The sequence below is a fragment of the Oryctolagus cuniculus genome, chromosome 4 (assembly GCF_964237555.1).
Source record: "Oryctolagus cuniculus chromosome 4, mOryCun1.1, whole genome shotgun sequence".
NCBI classification, from domain to species: Eukaryota; Metazoa; Chordata; class Mammalia; order Lagomorpha; family Leporidae; genus Oryctolagus; species Oryctolagus cuniculus.
Genome location: NC_091435.1, coordinates 154,460,033 through 154,476,346, shown reverse-complemented (window position 1 = coordinate 154,476,346; position 16,314 = coordinate 154,460,033).

The window sequence follows — 16,314 nt, the reverse complement described above, 5'->3', positions numbered from 1 at the left end:
GAAACATTTATTCACTTTTGATTTAGCCTTAAGCACTTCCAGGGAGTTTGCTCCAAAATATCTGAGGACAAGTTAGGGGTGTGTGTGTGTGTGTGTGAGTGTGTGTGTTTGCACATGTATATGAGAGAGAGTTGGGGGATGGGTAGAGCCAAAGAGAGAAGGGACGACCAGAAGGGGAGGAGAAGAGAGAAAGCAAGAGGGGTGGGGCCAGGAGTTGTGGCTGGGAGGGAGGGAGGCTGGAATACACTAGGATGGGAGGCAAGGGATGAAATGGAGAGGGAGGGAGGGAGGGAGGGAGGGAAAGAGAAGAGAGGAGGGGAAAGAGAGAAGCAAGAAAGGGAGAGAAGAAAAGGTTTTGTTACCCTTTCGACTGTAGATTCCTGAACTTTCCAGTCTTTTAATCAGTGTGAGGTATATTTGGCCAAAGGATAAATCACAGTAAACCTAAGGAATGTTCCGGAGAAGGAGATTCCAAGTTTAGCACTAAGAAAATGTCCAGGGGCCAGCATTGTGGCATAGCAAGTTAAACCTCTGCCTGTGATAACCCCATCCCATAGGGGCACAGGTTCAAAACCTGGCTGCTCCACTTCAGAATCAGCTCCCTGCTAATGTGCCTGGGAAAGGAGCATCAGATGGCCCAACTGCTTGGGCCCCTGCACCCACGTGGGAGACCTGGAAGAAGCTCCTGGCTTTGGCCTGGTGCAGTCTCAGCTGTTGTGGCCATTTAGCAAGTGAACCAAAAGATGGAAGATATTTCTCTCTCTCTCTCTCTCTCTCTCTCTCTCTCTCTCTTCTCTCTCCCTTCTCTGTAACTCTGCTTTCAAATAAATAAAAATAAATCTTGAAGAAAAAAGCATAAAATAAAATGTCCAGCAGTTGTTGGTTCTGCCTTCCATCTCTAAATAATAAGAGACTCCAGTTGACATCAACTGTCAGAACAAAACATGTTGAGAAAATTGTCTCTAAAGCAACAAAACACCAAACCAACAACGGAGAAATAAGTGGAAAATCAACACCTGGAATTCTGCTTACTGACAACCAACCAGGTAGTACGCAATTCCACTAGGCCTGTATTGTAAACTTCTTCATTCTATGACAATATGAACTTCCCATAGAAGGGAGGGCAGAATCCACAGGACTGAGCCATCCATTGGATATCCAATCAAATTCCACATACTTACAGCCCAGAAGTTTCAATGAGTAAAACCAAACAAACAAACAAAAAGGGCCAGAATTAGACAATTCTGTTGTAAAAATGTAGTTCTTTCAAAAGTTTCAGACTGACAAATGCATATCATAGGACTAGAATTGCTGTTAGATCCTCACTTAAAGTTTATGAAACATACCAATTACTCAACTTGCTGATCAATTTCATTTTCAAATACAATAGTGACTCTTAAAGTTAACGTTTGTCAGAGATTATTATTCAAGTTTTCCATCAAGATATGACAGGGACACAGACTCCCAAAGTCTAAGACCTGAGTTTGAGTCCCAGATCAACTTTGGACCTACCCTGTGCCCTAATTATTCTACGCCTCTCTTTTTCACTCTGTAAAAGTAGGGCGATCATATAAATACCTCACACAGACATCACAGGAGTCAAAGAAGATCAACTGCTTGAACAATCCCCATCAGCTTTGACTACCACGTCCATGGAGCTATGCTGAGATTTCTTTTTCTAAGGCTGCAACCAATAGGAGAATCTCTGAAAACTGTCCATTTCCAAACTACCGCTTATCTACTTGGTGCCCTGTGGTGATGGGTCCCTCAGTGAAGTGCTTGTCCAGGTCTTGGGGAAAGTCTAAGTCTGCCTCTTAGATAAAATGCACCTTTAGCCAATGAGCCTGAGTGGAGATGGATTTCCTTCTCAAGTTTAGTAATCAATCCATCCACCAACTGGTTGTATTCCTAAAACTTGGCACACCACTCAGTCACTAATCCAGAAGATCAGCATCTCAGAATGCTAAAACAAGCCCTTTCTCTGTGCAGGTGCTGTCCTTAGCCCTTCATATGTGTGCCTCAGTTAGTCCTGTTGAAAATCCTATAAGACAGGCTCGACACTACCATCATGCCCATTTTACAGATGAGAAAACTGAGCTTAAAATACTCGTTTACTCAAGGTCATATAATCATCGATCAGGGAAGCACAGTTAGCCGCAGGTTAGACTTCAGTGCCTATGTTTTTATCCCCTTTTCTCAATAGTTAGTTCATCTTCAACTTTTCCCCACCAGATCCTTTCAAAACCTTTGCCAGGAAAACAAAACAAAAACAAAAACAAACCTGCTTTTCAATAGAGAATAAGAGAAATAACATGAGAAGAGTCTATTATGAGAATAAAACAAATTAAAGAATATACATATAATATTTCTGAAATAAAACATGATAATGTGAGGCCAGTGCTGTGGCACAGCAGGTAAAGGCGCCGCCTGCAGTGCTGGCATCCCATATGGGCACCGGTTCAAGACCCAGCTGCTCCACTTTTGATTCAGTTCTCTGCTTTGGCCTGGGAAAGCAGCAGAAGATGGCCCAAGTCCTTGGGCCCCTGTATCTGCCTGGGAGACCCAGAGGAAGCTCCTGGCTTCGGATCAGCACAGCTCTGGCTGTTGCAGCCACTTGGGGAGTGAACCAGCGAATGAAAGACCCCCCCCCCCACTTCTCCTCTCTCTCTCTCTCTCTCTCTCACTCTGCCTCTCCTCTCTGTGTAACTCTGACTTTCAAATAAATAAATAAATCTTTTTTTTAAAATAATGTGAGTATATATGTAAAGAACCAAGGAGAGAAGGAGAAAAAAATGTGAAGATAGTGTGAAAAAAATCTATACACATCAAATTTAAATGAAATAGGGAGAGATAACAGTAGGAATTAAGTGTGTATTACACAACACTTCTGATATGTTTCTAAATTCTTTGTGCAAAAGAATCTAAACCGGGGCGGGGAGCTATCTGTTTGAACAGTAACATTCTTGCCCATTGTTCTTCCCCACTAGCAGTACTTAGTCCTCAGCTCCTTTCAAAGCCATCACAAGAAGCAGCCCTATGAGACCACCCTGCTTTCGCTGGAGAGTGGTTGTCAATCACTATGTATCCTGTCCTTCTGTGACTGGGGTTAGGTCCCACACGTTTGTTAGAACTTAATGGCAAAACAAACTGTGTTTCTCCTGCAGAATTAATATGGCTTCTTTTTTCCTACTAGTGCAGAAGACAAGCCCAAGCCAATTGTCACGTGTTCTTATGCCAGATGCTGAGAGCCTAGACAGACACACACTGCTTTAGAACCATAGTGATCTGTGTGCCCAGTGTGATTTTTTTCTTTCATCCTCTCCCCAGATCTGATCCTCTCTTTTGTTCAAATTCTTACTCTTGGTGGAATTCCTAAATTTCTTCAAATCATGTTTGAAAAGAGGTACTTCATACAGTTCTTTATAGAAAACTATAGTAATTATGCTTTTTATCTTGTTTCTTTTAAAAAAATTAATATAAAGAGAACAGATTTCATGTATTCCATGGGTTCAACTCCATCTGGAAGACCAAGGTGGAGTTTCTGCCTCCTGGCTTCAATCTTAACTGGACCTGGCAGCTCTGCCATTTTAGGAGTAAACCAATAGGTGAGAGATCTCTCCCCCATCTCTGTCTCTGTCTCTGCCTCTCTCCCCCGTCTCTGTCTCTGTCTGTCTATCTCTTCTTCCCCCTCCCCCTGCTGCCTTTCAAATAAATAAATCTTTTTTTTTTTTTTTCAAAAAAAGGTGGATAGACGAGGACAGATATCCATGACTGGTACCTAGGTTGTGGAGGTAAAAGAAAAGCAAAGAATGTTTTTTGAGATAATCAGGCTAGTTGGTCAAGATTTGGAAAGTGAGTGAATTCTGTGAAATCAACTGTCATATCTGGGTTGGCCTCTCAACCCAGCATGGGAGATTTTCTTACTTTAATATGAGAGAGTAAGAAGGAAAAGTCATAAAGCTACTTTAGGGCAAAGCATTGAAAATGACAATGATTCATGGTACAATTTGGTTAAGAGACCTTGTTTGTGTCCATTCCTTTGTTAATTCACTCACTTATTCACATGCAACAAATCTGCCATTCCAAAACGGTAAGACTAAGCTCTTGCCCTAGATTCTTTGCCCATTGTCACATCCCCTCAAGCCAGCTCTCACTCCACGCAGCTGTAATGGATGGGTACATAGTGATGTCACCACACTTGAACCAGTCGATTCAACCTCTGTCTGCTTTTCTTTGCTAGAGCTTTACCTGATCAACAAAAATGGTTCCCAAAAGAAGTGTCCATGTTACCTTAGAGTCAAGGCAGTTAACACCCCAAGGGAAGGTGAGGGTGGATAGTTTCCCAGACTTTTGGTCCTTAGAGAAACGACTCTGAAGAGCTTTCTACATGCTTCCTCACATTTCCCCAGATTGATTCAGATACAGGTGCTCACAGCAACAATTGGTTCAGTCATGTACAGTTTATTACTTGTGCTCTTTACCCATTTTACTCTTTTCTGCCATCCCTTCTTCCTAATCCAGTGCCAAGTAAATGACCTACATGCAATTCTTTGGTCTTGAGACCTCTGCTCATGAGAGAACCCAAATGAAGACAAAGCTCAAGGTTATTATTCCAACTCTCTCGTTTCCCTCCACTCTTTCACTGTCCCAATTCATTCCCAAGACTTTCAGCTGGGTATTCTTTCTCATGATCTAGCAATACCCATGCTGAATTTCTTCCCATTTCTTTTTTTTAATATTTATTTATTTATTTATTTGAAAGGCAGAGTTACAGGGAGAGAGGAAAAGACAGAAAGAGAGAGATCTTCCTCCTGCTGATTCACTCCCCAAATGGCTGCAACAGCTGGAACTGGGCCAGATATGAAGCCAGTAGCCAGGAGCTTCACATGGGTCTCCCACATGTGTGCAGGGACCAAAGCACTTGGATCATCTTTCGCTGCCTTTCTCAGGTCCTTACCAGGAAGCAGGATTAGAAGTGGAACAGCTAGGACTCAAAGTGGTACCTATATGAGATGCTGGCTTTGTAGACAGCGGCTCCACCTGCTATGCCACAACTCCAGCTCGTAATTTCTTGCTTATATTTATTCTTTCAGGCAATTTGGCTTCAGCTCCCTCCTCTAGACTCCATATTGCTTCATTCCTCTGTCCTGTGTTTTTGAGTGGTTTGGTTCTGAAAAATCCCAAAGCTACCTCCAATAGTTACAGGAACTCCAAGAAAGGAATTTGACTTAAAAGAAGATTATTTATTATTAAATAATAACAATAGCCATCCACTCAGCCAAAGTAGCTATTCAAATGCTTTCGGCTTTAAGAGTTTTATTGATACTAATCAGTTACATAAATTAGGAATTGCTTTGTTCAGAGATGTTACTTTTTTAAAAAAATATTTTATTTATGTATTTGAGAGAGAGAGTTACAGACAGTGAGAGGTAGAGACAGAATTAAAGGTCTTCCACCTGCTGGTTCACTCCTCAAGTGGCTGCAAAGGCCAGAGCTGCGCCGATCCGAAGCCAGGAGCCAGGAGCTTCCTCCAGGTCTCCCACGTGGGTGCAGAGGCCCAAGGACTTGGGCATCTTCTACTGCTTTCCCAGGGCACAGAAGAGAGCTAGATTGGAAGAGGAGCAGCCAGGACTAGAGCCAGTACCTATATGGGATGCTGGTACTGTGAGCAGAGGATTAATCTACTGAGCCACAGCACCAGCCCCAGAGATGTTACTTCTTAGAGTTGGAAGTGATAAATCAATATAACTCTCAGATTGCCGGCAGAATGAGGATATTTTTCTTTATATTGGGAGACACAGTTCTGAGATTTTTTTTTTCCCAAATACTTCTCCCTTCCACAGGAAAGCCTTTTACAAAGTTGGTTTATCTATAGAATGGGGGAAAGCCCAAGGAACAGGAATCAAGAAGGGGCAGATGTTACATTCACTAATTGGATTGTTAATTACATTTTTTAAACTCCAATAACATATTTATTTGCCCTCCCTTCAATAGACTCACAACTAACTATAAATTATCAATTAGAAGTTTGCATTCCTAAGGTAAAATAAAATCATTATAATGGCTAATGAGTTGAGATAATAGTTTCATATATTTCTTAATATTCTCTTCCAAAATAGCTTCAAAAACACTGATTGACTTTGTCCTTGGAAAATGGTTGCTACTTCAAAAATGGAAACAGAAATTGACAATATTTAGCTCAAGACCTTTTAAAGAGATACAATACTCACACAAAGGCAAACAGATAATAACTTTGAGAAAAATCAGTTATTTTGAGTGGTTAGAGTACCCATTTTTTTTTATTTCACAGAGTTAGACAGTGAGGAAGAGAGACAGAGAGAAAGGTCTTCCTTCTGTTGGTTCACCCCCCAAATGGCCACTACAGCCAGAGCTATGCCAATCCGAAGCCAGGAGCCAGGTGCTTCCTCCTGGTCTCCCATGCGGGTGCAGGGCCCAAGCACTTGGGCCATCCTCCACTGCTTCCCAGGTCACAGCAAAAAGCTGGAATGGAAGAGGAGCAATCGGGACTAGAACCTGGCGCCCATATGAGATGCTGGTGCCACAGGTGGAGGATTAACCAAGTGAGCCATGGCACCAGCCCCAGCGTACCCATCTTTTGAGAATCAGATTCAAGACACTCACCAAAACTATTGAAGCAACAGTACATCTGCTCAAAGTTCCTGCCATCAGCCCAGACTGTATTACCATCCCATAGCTCAGCTCAGGAGGAAGAACATTAAGAAATGAGGCAGCTGGCACTGCGGCTCACTAGGCTAATCCTCCACCTTGTGGCGCCGGAACAGAACACCGGGTTCTAGGCCCAGTCGGGGCGCTGGATTCTGTCCCGGTTGCCCCTCTTCCAGGCCAGCTCTCTGCTGTGGCCCGGGAGTGCAGTGAAGGATGGCCCAAGTGCTTGGGCCCTGCACCCCATGGGAGACCAGGAGAAGCACCTGGCTCCTGGCTTTGCATCAGCGTGGTGCGCTGGCTGCAGTGCAGCAGCCGTGGCGGCCATTGGAGGGTGAACCAACGGCAAAGGAAGACCTTTCTCTCTGTCTCTCTCTCTCTCACTGTCCACTCTGCCTGTCAAAAAAAGAAAGAAAGAAAGAAAGAAAGAAAGAAAGAAAGAAAGAAAGAAAGAAAGAAAGAAAGAAGGCAAAAAGAAAGAAATGAGGCAAAACAGATTGAATGCTTGAAGGCCTTGATACAAATTTCTTCTTTTCTTACTTTATTTCATTTTTTAAAAATTTGATTAGCATATAATCTTTCTATATTCTTATGGGGTAGAGCACCATATTTCAACAAGTATCACAGAGTAAACCCATCAAACCATGCAACTGCCTCTTTAAAAAAAAGTTTTGTTTATTTGAAATGCAGTGTGACGGAGAAAGGTGGGGCGAGAGAAATCTTCCATCTGCTGGCTCACCCCCAGATGACCACAATGGCTGGAGCTTGGTGGAATAACCTGGACTCCAACTCTTGCCCTGATGTGGGATGTGGATTCCATTTCTTTAGTTTTCTTTTTGTTTTAGAAATAAAAAAGTTCTAGTGTTCCATAGCACAGTGGGATAACTAGGGTTATAACAATGTGGTATTTACTGTGCAAAGAGGGTCAAGCAGTCCCGCTGCTGCGTATGTATCCAAAAGACATGTCCTCAGTGTATCAAAGAGATACCTTCTCCATTCTGTTCACTGTGATGTTGTTCACAACAGCTAAGATGCGGAATCAGCCAAGGTGTCCATCATCAGATGAACGGAAGAAGAAAAGCGATTCATACACGTAATGGAATACTATTCAGCCATAGCAACAACAAAATGAAATCTTATCATTTACAGCAAAGTGATGAAACTGGGGGACATTATGTTAAATGAAATAAGCCAACCACAGAAAGAAAGAGCATGTTCTCACCCATATGTGGAAGCTGCAAATAAACAGAAAATCTTCATTCCAAACAGAGCATAAATTGGCAATTATTAGAGGCTGGGAGGGGTGAGGGAGGAACAGAAGGAGTTTAGATAATGGATACCAAATCAGAGTTAGACCAAAAAAGTCCATTTCTCACATTACACAGTAGAGTGGGCAGACTGTAGTTCACAATACTCTTGTAGATAATGTGAGAAAAAAAATAAAAGAAAGAAGCACCAAGCCTCCAATCACAGAGCAGTGTCAAAGAGGCAATGTGGATGGTCCTGTTTTGATTAGGACCCATGTTGCCATGTCAGAGCCCATACATATGTACAAGTATTTTAATAACCATTGAAGGAGCTAGAGGTTCTCTCAAGAAGTGCGCTCTGTCTCCATTCTCCTTCTCACTCTCAGAGGACAATGTGGAATCCTGATCATCCCTTGGCACTAAATGAAATTGCACATATCAGTGTGGTCATGGACCTGTGGAACTTAGGTACCAATCGTGGACGATGGCGACAGCAGAAGGAAAACTTTTAACCAAGTTTTTTTAAACCCCAGGTGACTGCTTCAACATTTTACTTTTGGAGAGATTTAATTTAAAAATTCCTATTTCCAGCTTCTCTTGTAAATCAAAAGATCTGGCAACACCACAGGCACTTTTTGGGACCTGGGAGTTTTGCACAAAAACTCCGTAATTTCTGTCCCCCTAAATTCAGTTCACCAGTTTGATTCAATTCTTACTGCTCTCTAGTATATTATGCCTACTGTATCACACTTTACTCATTTAAATTATTGTTCGGGTCCTGTAGCTATATAAGAGCCTATGTTTGAGTTTAGAGAGCAAAGTATAGGAAGGAATTGTTAGAAATATAATAGGGTACTTAAAAAAGTTAGTGGAAAATGGAATTAAAAGACGTTTGTTTTGGAGCAAAAATTTTTGCAATCCAAGGACCACAAGGTGGACATTTGGTGCGGTACCACCTCTGGATCCTGAGAAGCTTCCTGCTAATGCAGACCCTGGGAGGCAGTAGATGATGGCTCAAGGCACTCAGGATGCCTATCAGCCATGTGGGGAACCCAGATTGAGTTCCAGGTTCTTGCCTTCAGTTTGACCCAGTCCTGTGTTGTGAGTATTGAGGGTAATGAACCAGTGCATGGAAGAGCTGCTGTTACGTTCTCTCTCTGTCTCTCTCTTTCTGCCTTTCCAATTAATATAAATGCGTAATTTTTTAAAATAAACTGTTTTACCTGCTTTTATCGTAGGAGGTTGCCACTTGAAGCCAATGAGGGAGAAAAAAATCCTGGTCTCCTTTTGGATATAAGTGCAACGTATGTGTGTGTGTGTGTGTGTGTGTGAGAGAGAGAGAGAGAGAGAGAGAGAGAGAGAGAGAATTAAGTCCCCTAGCACCCAGCAAATTTGTCAGTACCTTCCTGAAGCTTAGTTAGAAAAGACTGACACTCTAGTTACAATTATAAAAACAAAACTGGTTTCTTCTTAATTTTGTAGATACCAGGTTTGCTTACAGCATTAGCCATTTTCCTGTACATTTCCATTAGTAATGTCTTTGCTGATTAGTTTTTTCTAAATTAGCGTGTTTATCCATTAGCATATCAATATTGCTGCCAACCATCCTCTTAATTTTTAGTTTTCTTGTTGCAACAAAAAAAATTTTTTGCCAATAAAAGCAGGCATTTCTTAAAGCCTTAATTAACTCCAGCACAATTCTTTTTTGCTTCTTTAATAATAGTGTGTAATATTTACTAAGATTATAGATTTTGCCTTATGCAAAATACCACTCACTCGAATAAGCAAAATCTTCATATTTTTGGATTTGGCATTAACACATTGTCCTCTTGTCAAGAGGTTTCCCTGATTTCTGAAGCGCTCGGGAAACTGCAAAATTTTCATGATCAGTATCAATAAAGCTTGAAGGCCAAGGATTCCCCAAATGTGAGATCTTTTCTGAGTGATTATTAAAATAAGGTGGGTTCTCAGTAAGCATTGTAAAGGGGAAAAGATGACCTTCCAAGCCTGAAGACTCCTGGCAAAGTCTCTTCATCCTTATTTTCTCACCACAAGTAAGGAGAATTCTGGTTGACTCAGATTTGATGTGTACAATTATCCAAATTTAAAGTCCCCTACATCGTCTAACACTGTATTTAAGAAAGTACACAGGAAGCAAGTTAAAATATACAGTCTGCTAAAGACTCCCGTCTACACTGTTATTCAAGGCAGGTTCTTTTGACTATAATAATTAAATACCTGTGATAATTTCTCTTCTGGTGAGTCTGAGTAGACCGTTGTTACAGTTATGCTTACCAAATTCTAAGCAGTGTCTTATTAAGGTAAGTGCTAGTAATTATAAATGTTTATGTTTAAATGTAAGGTTTTTTCACACCTTTCTAGTGATTAAGAAGGAAAAATGATGAAGAAGCTGATGATATTGATGTCTGTATCTCACATACTGTTTGTGGGGGTGTAAATTGTCACTGTTATACTGGAGGGCAATTTGGCAACATCTCTCAAATGAGGATAACCTTTGACCAAAAAGTTCCACTTCTGAAAAAGTATTCCTAAGGAAATAATTGGCAGAGAAGGCAAGGATTAATGTGCAAAGATATTCATAATAGTGGGGAAACATAAAACAGTATCCGTAAAGAAAAAGTTAAATGAATTAAGAAAGTCTATATAATGGAATACTAGGAAGCCATAAAAAATGGATTAGGTAAATCTATCCATCTATTATCTATCTATTTAAATGAGAAAACGTTAGCAGCTACTTAATAACTAGAGTTTAAACACAGTTACAGAATAATAAGCCTGATATGATACAGTATTTATATGTATAAATACAAAAGATTCAAAAAGTATATATTAGGTCATGAATATTTTAATGACTAGTAGTCACTTATGAAGGCATTTTCACTTTTTAATTTTTTCTTACATCTCTTATTTAAGGTTTTCACACTAGTAAGTTTCCATCAATTTTCTATTTTGGGGGGGATATTTCGTTACAATGTTCAAAATATGCAACAACTCATTTTTTCTTCTCCCACCTTAATCCTGCCCTTAAGGAGCATCCCAGCTGCATGCAGCTTGCCCAAGGACCGTGTCCACGAAAGAAAAGGGACAAAATCTGCCTTCTTCACGGGGAGCTGTAAGGCACCCCAGGACACTGTTTCGCCTAGGACTTTGATGCTACAGAGAGTGACTCAGACACGTGATAGGAATTAGCTGAAATACGTACTCATTGCAGAGGCAGAGTGGAAGGGAAACCCAGTTGTTCTTGAGGGATGAGTAACTCTCACTGTGGGCTCTGCTTTCCGGAGTTTGGAACAACCCTGCTTCCTGAGCTTTGTCAAACCTTGACCTCCAGCCACCTGCCAATTCCATGAGCCCTTTCCATGCTTCTAATTAATCTCCCTTTGGCTTCTGATGGCTACAGCCAGCTTCCAACTGATATATACAGTTTGCTTTATCAATAAAAAAGAAAATAAACATGTTTCTCTCTATGAAAGAAACATACAGTAGTTAGAAATAAAAAGCAGGACACACATACACACAGAAGAAGAAAAATATCCTTGTTATTACAAATCAGTAAAGTATGGGGCAACCTGGTGTATGATGATACGGACTAAGAGTAAGAATAAAGGTCAAAGTGTGTGTGTAATCATGACTACCTAATTAGAAAAATTAGCCTATGCTGGGGAGCTCATCTTTATATTTTTCTTTTAATAAAATAAAACAAAGGCCATATTAAGAGTTTAATTCTCATTGTTCACTATAGATCTATTGAGCTATGAGTCCCTTGGGGAGTCCTGGTTAATTTATTTCGTATGAAACAGGTATCTTCTTTGTTGAAAAATACTGTATTTTATTCGTGTTTGAAGTACTAAATTACCTGTCTTGTATCTTTCTCTTACTAAGATTAGATAGATACATGAAGTCACAAATAATAGAATCATAAACAGATAATATTGGACTAATACACAAATAGTTTATATCATGATTTTCTCTAACCTGAAGACATAAATGATCCCTTTTGAATACCTGAGTAACTCAAGCAAAGGTATTCTTTAAACTTTTCCAGTATTCATATCTAAGAACATAAAATATTTTCACAATACAAGTACATTTACCAAGAGCAAATGTTTAAACAAAAGAACCAGGGTTCTTAATGAAACACCCTCAGGAAAATGTTTAAACTTTGCCCTTAAGTTTACTTTGTTCACTAATAGGCTTCTATTTCGAGTAGAGAGTAGGAAGGGTAAGTTCAATGTGTTAATAAGAAAAAAGTAATAATATTTAATTAATTCTGGCTGAACACACATGGTTTAATATACTTGGCAATATCATTCCATCACATGATATGATAATTTAATGGAACTTTTTTATTTAAATTGCTGGCAAGTTTATGAAATTATAAAGCAAATAGGCCATGCACTTGGGTGTAATTGACTGTATAAATGTGTTTTATACTATACTGTTGGCAAATTAGCCAATCCCTGTCACGGAATCAATTATTATCTAGCTGAATTCCACAAACACAATAGCAGAAATATTGCATTTAGACAAAAAACACCATGATTGTTAATCTTACACTGTGCATCTTAAAGCAAAGCAATAAACATTTATACACTGGATAATCATCTTAAGATAATGCCACTGCCAAATGATGCACATTTAAAGATTCCTTGTTGTTGGAGACAGTCGTTTGGGTTTTATTTGTGCTTGCCTCTATGGATCAATGAAGAGGATAATGGAAGCTTCAGTAGTTCAAGTCAAGTAGAGGTTCAGTCGTCTGACCTCCATTTAAGAGATGCACACTACCCAAAGCCAGCATAACACAGTACAGGCATACCTCGCTCCAGAGGCTTAGAAAGAATAGCAATGCCTTGTATTTAAATAGAGCTATCATCTCCAAATGCTTTCACGCACACTCTATCTTGTTACCTTTCAGAGTGAAAAGCTGTGCTATAGATGACCCAGTAAGAACTCTGCTTTGTCGTCTCTCGTCTAGGTCAGCCCATTCAGTGCAGTTTATCTGAAACTACAGAAGCTGGGGCAGGCTCCCACATGCTTTCTTCCTCTGCAGTGGCTCCTGCACAATCCCCAGTGTACGCAGCTGTAAACTGCTCTTGGAAAAATCACTGAGCCCAGCTCATCGGATTCTGAAGTTCAAATGTTGTTCAAAGGTGGAATGGGCTCTTTGTAAGAATGTTTTCAAAACTGCATCTAGCGACACAAAGTGTACCTTCTCCTAGCTGTGACCTCTTAGCTTACATTTCCTCACTAATCTTCATAGGAAGTCTGTGAGGTTTACTGTCTTCACGTGTCTGATGAGAAAACTAAGAAGCATCGGGAATTTACCCAAGATATGTGTGTGTGAAGTGGCAGCATCTGCGTGATCATCCCACATCTTCTGATTCAAAACCTTTGTTCCGTTCCTACAGCGTCAACCTAAACAGCAAACACTCTATGTGAATCCTGAAAGGAGATTAGAGGTGGGGAGTGGGGGAGCCGAGGGGAAGCTACAGTAACTCTGAGAAAAAACCCAGGGAGTACCTTTCTTCCAGGAACAGCTTTTCCTTAGAGAGGGCGTTCTTTTTCTCACCATTTAATTGGGGAACGGGTTCTTCTCACTATGCAATGGACACATGCTAGCTCCTCTTTGTTTCATAGACATTTGAATAAATTCTGAAATGTGCCTTTTTCTATTGTAGGTTTTTCTGCCCCCTCCTCCCCTTTTTGGATTTGGACATTTCTTCCTTCTGGGAGCTTTTTTTTTTTTCTTTGCCCCGTAATTTACTTTTTGTTATTTTTTGAATGCTGGCATTATTTGAACTCATGTTTTTCCCACTCCATTTTTCCTTGATATTCTTTATACTCTTAATTTCTTGGCCTTGTTGTCACTATCTCTTAGCATAGTCTCTGCTCAAAGTAAAGGAATGACACAGGGGAGGAGAAAGTGTTGCATGGGAATGCTGGCTTTTAAAATTCTGTTTTGTGTCTGTGTGTGATGTTCAGTTACTAGTTGACAATAGTGAAAAAGAATGTATGTGTGGGTCTTTCCCCTAAGCCACAACCATATTTAGTATAAATAAATGGGGTCTTTTTTATTAAAAAAAAAAAAGTAATAGCTTTAATCATGAAATTCATTTGAGGATTTCCAAAGAATCAATCAGCCATTAAAAACTACAGAAGTATTTCTCCACAAGGTCTTCTGTGAATTAACTATCTGGTGAGTGCCAAAATTTGGTCTAGAATCACTTTCCATTCCTTGCATCAGGAAGGAGTTGGAAGCACTGGGATAGGGTCTGCCCATTCCAATAAACAAAAGCAGCACTCAAGAAACATTAAAACGATCCCAGGTAATGAAACAGATTTTCAAACATAGGCTTTGTTTAAAGTTTATACTAAAGTTAGATCAACTGTAGATTTAATTTCTGCACCCTTCTAGAAGAATATCATTTTTTTTCCCATTTACCCTGACCCTAACCTGGAAAACATTTAAATTAGGATGAAGAGCAGAACAGAATTTTTTTACCACCTTTCCAATGCTGAATTTGAGATATATAATAAAGTAACAATAATCTTATTTTTTTTAGAAATATCAAGAACTGTGATGGTGTAGATTAAAGTCGATTCAATTATAAAACTTTACTATCTTTTTCTCAGCAATGCCATTTAGATAGTCATTCAATTTGTTTACTTGTGTAAGGTCTTCAATATGTAAAGTATTCAGGTCCCAAAACAATGACTAATGGTGGTAGAAAGACCAGAGCCCTCTCTGCAATCTGTGAGATGGAGACACAGCAAGAACATGGCCATTGGGGAACCAGGAAGGAGGGCCTTTGCCAGATACCAAATCAATGACTTGTTCTTGGAGTTCTCAGCCTCCAGACCTTTGAGAAATAAATGTTTGCTATTTCAACCACCCAGTCTGTGGTGATTTGTTACACCAGCCCAAGCTGACTGAGATAAACTGAAGTTGCCTCCACCACGCTTGACATGATGTTAGGCTTGGAAATATGACTCTCTCATATTTATATCACTATAAATTCAATTTTTTAACAAATTAATCTCTATGGCTCTCAAATTATTCATTTATTAAATGCAGCTAATGATATTAAAGGTTTGATACGGATGCTGTGAGAATTAGAAGGAGATAATACATGTAAAGTGCTCTGAATGGCTCTGGCACACGGTAAGTTAACAACAAATATTGCCTATTATAGTTGTCATTATGATCCAAGTATTGCTTTTAGTCTAGGAAGCTTTTTCCCTGTTTTAGAAAATCTGATTCTTAAAGACCATTCTTTTGGAAAGCTATTTGTGACTTGAAGATTGTTACGCTTTCTCTGTATACCAAGAATGCTTTGTCTATATCTCTAATAGAAATTTGCCTGATTTAAAATCAAACCTTGGTTTGCGTGTTCACCTCTCCCAATAAACTTTAATTAAGGACACACAAAAGATCTTATTTCTTCTTGGATCCTCAGAAAGCTAGTCAAGTGCTAGACACTTAATAGTATCATAACAAACGATCAATTGAATAAAAGATAAATATTACTTGATATTAGAAAACCAAGAGGCTTATAAATGATCTTTCTAGAAACTTAAAGGGGCTTTAGAAATTCTTTAAAATGATAATAGTCTGCCTCCAGGAGACCTTGTTATAGACTGTTGAATAGATGGGAGACTTTGTTCTTAGGTATCTTTGTCACAGGAGATGGAGAATTGGTCTTTTCTATTTTTAAGAATGTGTAGGACAAAATAGTTCTACTTATCCTATGTTACATATATTTTAGAATTTGAGGGATAGTATATCTGCGCTAGTAAAATTCAAAAAACATCTCACTTATTTGCATGTGATTCATGCCAGAGACCTGCCAGAAGAATGTAGATACAAATCAAAAAACGCTTGATTCATTATCCCCCATATAGAAGTCATTATCTGTGCCCATGAGATTCTCCCCAAGGTACAGCATGATATTTAAAACAGAAGAATTTATAGCTCTTACACACATTTGCATCTTTTAGAAAGTTGACAATATTTTGAAAAGAATTGTGTGGAATATTCGAGTGCCCTCGGGCCTAGAGCGTTCCAATGAATCTTGCCAAACATGACATACTAAAGAACTCCAACTCGACTGGCAACTCTAAGCTCCATCAGTAGGTTTGGAATATTAACTTCTTGAGGTGATAGCCTTTACAAGTACAAATAACAGCTCGTGTATCCTAGGTGTTCTCCAGGACGTTTTCTCAAGTGTGTTTCGGTACTTCCCAACTGTCAGAGGGAATGAGAATTAATTTAGAATGATTGATGATTTGGCAACCATCGAATGAGAGTGATTCACTCCTTCCCTCCTTGGCAGTCAGAACTCAATTTAGTTTCCTGCTTTCT